Raw genomic sequence first — 4,210 nt, forward strand, 5'->3', positions numbered from 1 at the left:
TATTTCAAATCCTAAAAGATGGTGTTGTTAATGTGCTGCATTCAATATGTCAGCAAATTTGGAAAACTCAGCAGTGGCCACAGGACTGGAAAAGGTCAGTTTTTTCATTCAAATCCCAAAGAAGCGCAGTGCCAAAGAATGTTCAAACTACCAATGCACTCACTTCACATGCTGGTAAGGTTATGTCCCATATCCTTCAAGATAGGCTTCAGTGGTATGTGAATTGAAAATTTCCAGATGTACAAGCTGAATTTAGAAAAGGCAGAGGACCCTAAGATCAAATTGCTAACATTCATTACATCATAGAGAAAGCCAGGGAATTCCAGAAAAATATCTACTTCTGCTTCACTGACTAATCTAAGGACTTTGACTGTGTGGATCACAACAAACTGTGGAAAATTCTTAAAGAGATGGGAGTACCAGACAACCTTACTTGTCTCCTGAGCAACCTGTATGTGGGCCAAGATCCAATAGTTAGTACCAGACATGGAACAACGGACTGATTCCAAATTGGGAAAGGAGTACATCAAGGCTGTATATGGTCACCTTGCTTATTTAATCATGTGAAATGCTGGGCTGGATGAAGCACAAACTGGAATCAAGATGGCTGGGAGAAATATCAACAACCTCAGACATGCAGATGATACCACTCTAATGCAGAAAGTGAAGAGGAACTAAAGAGCCTCTTGAAAGTGAAAGAGGAGTGAAAAAGCTGCCTTAAAACTCAACATTCAAAAAACTAAGATCGTGACAACCAGTCTCATCACATCATGGAAAATAGAAAGAGGAAAATATAAGCGGTGACAGATTTTATTTTCTTGGATGTTGACTGCAGCCATGAAATTAAAAGATATTTCCTCCTTGGAAGAAAACCTATGATAAACCTAGACAGCATATTAAAAACCAGAGACATCACTTTGCTGGCAAAGGTCCATATAGACAGAGCTATCGTTTTTGCAGTAGTCATGCATGGATGTGAGAATTGGACCATAAAAAAGGCTGAGTGCTGAAGAATTGATGCTTTTGAATTGTGGTGCTTAAGAAGATTCTTGAGAGTCCTTTGGACACCAAGGAGATCAAATCAGTCAATCCTAAAGGAAATCAACCCTGAATATTCATTGGAAGGACTGATGCTGAAGCTGAAGCACCAATACTTTTAGCCACCTGATGCAAAGAGTGGACTTATTAGAAAAGACCCTTATGCTGGGAAAGATTGAGGGCAAAAGGAGAAGAGGGAAGCAGAGGATGAGATGGTTAGATAGCATCACTGACTCAATGTACATGAATTTACCAAACTCTGGGAGATAGTGAAGGACAGGGAAGGCTGTTGCATTGCAGTTCATGGGGTCACAAAAGTTGAACAGTACTTAGCAACTGAACAACAACAAAGATGCTAAAATGGTTTTGGCATATCAGAGAAACATCAGTTGTGAATTGCTAGTCCTAGTTAAAGTGACATGCTATATCTGACTTTCATTTTTGTTGATAAATTTGGATAGTTATTTTTTTAAATCTTTGATAAATTGGTTTAGAGAACTCAATGCATATTTTGTTATGGCAATCTCATGGAGAAACTATCTCAAAATTTCCATCTGCTGGACCAAACTTAGGAGTGAGAACTTATACACTATCATCTCTAAAGGGCATGGGAAGAGATGAAAAAATGAACAACAAAAGTCTCAGCTGTGTTTCATAAATTACAGATTAAAATTATTGATATCGATACATCTTAAGAAGACTAAATACTAACCAGCTGGAAAACAAGAGTTACACATAATCTTTTCTAACTCCCCCCTCCATCAGTTTCTATTAAGGAGGTATGGCAAAATAGCAGTTGTTTAAAAATTCTTCCTAAGGACTTCCCTGGTGGTCCAGAAATTAAGGCTTTGCATTCCAATGCAGGGGGTGTAGGTTTGATCCCTGATTGAGAAGATAAGATTCTACATGCAGCACATCCAAAACCCCAAATCAAAACAACAGTGTAACAAATTCATTAAGATTTTATAAATGGTTCATGTCATAAAAATCTTAAAGAAAATTCAATAGAAAAATTCTTCATGGCATCGTACATTTATAGTTGGAAATGTACTACTCAGGTGCAGGCTTCCAGATGGATATCCTGACGTCCTTTCCTTCATCTTTTAATATGTAGTCTCCAGAAGAAAACAATAAACTCAAAAAGGATTACACAGTTTTGAGCATGGGAATATCTCTCACTTGAGCTGTGGATTATGGAAAAAGATGATGAATGATGATGATGTTGATGATGTATGTGTGACAGAAGGATGAGTTTGGACACACAGCATATAACCTCATGAATATCAAAAATGTCTGTCTTATAGAATTATGGACCTGGTTTACTAACCTATATTCTTGTAGAATTATAGACGTGGTTTACTAAAGACTTGATAAAAGTTAATGCATACGTAATAGGTAGTTATCTGGAACTTGAACCTAGGATAGATAATTACACATTACACTATTCCATTCTTATGCCACCTTTAAAGATTCAGTTCAGTGCAGTGCAGTCACACAATAGTGTCCTACTCTTTGCAACCCCATGGACTCCAGCACACCAGGCCTCCCGTCCATCACCAACTCCTGGAGTTTACTCAAGCTCATGCGCATTGAGTCAGTGATGCCATCCAACCATCTGATCCTCCATCGTTCCCTTCTCCTCCCGCCTTCAATCTTTCCAGCATCAGGGTCTTTTCAAATGAGTCAGCTCTTCACTTCAGGTGGCCAAAGTATTGAAATTTCACCTTCAACATCAGTCGTTCCAATGAATATTATATTCATTATATATATTCATATATTAAATATTATACCTGTGTATATGTGGAAGAGATTGGAAAAACTCTCTTGTCCTGTGCAGTCAAGCACATGGATAGACCTCTGAATATAAATTGGTCCCATTCAAGCAAAAACAAAACAATCTTTAAGAAAAAAAATTTAAGATAGGCTCAAGGATGTATCATACAATATGGGGAATATATTCAATATTTTGTAATAACTGTAAATGGAAAGTAACATTTAAAATTTTATAAAAATTTGAATTTTTTAAAAAGGAAAGAATTGTTCTTTTATTCACAAAGCCTCAGAATATTACAAATTATTTTACATTGAAAGTAATAAAACTTAGCCTTACTTAAAAAAATGATCAGTAATAGAGGGCACTGAGATTTACTGACTTATTTGCTGACACAATTGTACTGTGCATGTAGCATATTCAGGAAGTTGACAGAGAACATTAGTGATAGCCTTCAAGCAACTGACAGTCCAGTGAAAGAGTTAAGAATGGATTTTAAATCTAGAATGCTTTTTAAGAAAGAAATTTGCAAATGATGTGAAAAGAAGGGATTAATCACCAAAATTTAAAACAGTCCAGGTGGTTAAAAAAAAAATACAGCATAAGCAAAAATTGGGCCAGAGAGCTAAATAAACATTTCTCCAAAGAAAACACACAGATGGCTAAGAGGCACGTGAAAAAATGTGTCAGGAAGCATTTAACAGGAGGCTTCCTGTGTGCTGTTTTGGATCTGTCAGGAATTCTCTGTTCCTTATTAAATCCTGAATATTCCAGAATTAAAAGGAGAGGCAAGCCTCTCCTGGGGGCTGAGGAATCCAGGCATTTCCTTTGTTAGTTTTTCTATATGGTGATAAGTACCGTCTTCCTTTTTATGAACCATATGGTAAAAGTGACTATTTACAACCCTCTCTCTCTCTTTCATATGGATGATCTCATGTTTCCTTCTAAGTTTTGATTTTATCTCTGCTGAAAATAGCTATCTTGTAAGACAGTATAAATACCTACACAATGTTGAATAAAACACCTTTGCTCCATCAGAGCTTTGGTCCCCGTGTCTTGCTCTCTTTCTCTCTTTCTCTCTCTCTTTCTCTCCCTCCCTCTCTCTCTCTCAGGCTATTTCTTTGGAGCACAGAGGCTCTCTCAGTTCACTTTCCTGCCCAGGCTTCTAAGACCCTCTAGAGAAGGTATTCTGTGCCTTCATCCCATCGAGAGGGCTCCTGAGGCCTCCGTGAACAGTGCAAGCCCAGTGTCAGGGACTTTATTGGCTTTCTGCATAAACCAAGGAATATCAGCCTCCTTCTCTCTCCTTCACTTTCCTATCAGTCACCTCCAGACCACCAGGTTCTGGTCCATTAAAGGACCTCAAAAAGTGGCGCCTGAACAGGGACCTGGTACAATTAG

This window comes from Bos mutus, chromosome X, assembly GCF_027580195.1.
Source record: "Bos mutus isolate GX-2022 chromosome X, NWIPB_WYAK_1.1, whole genome shotgun sequence".
NCBI lineage: Eukaryota > Metazoa > Chordata > Mammalia > Artiodactyla > Bovidae > Bos > Bos mutus.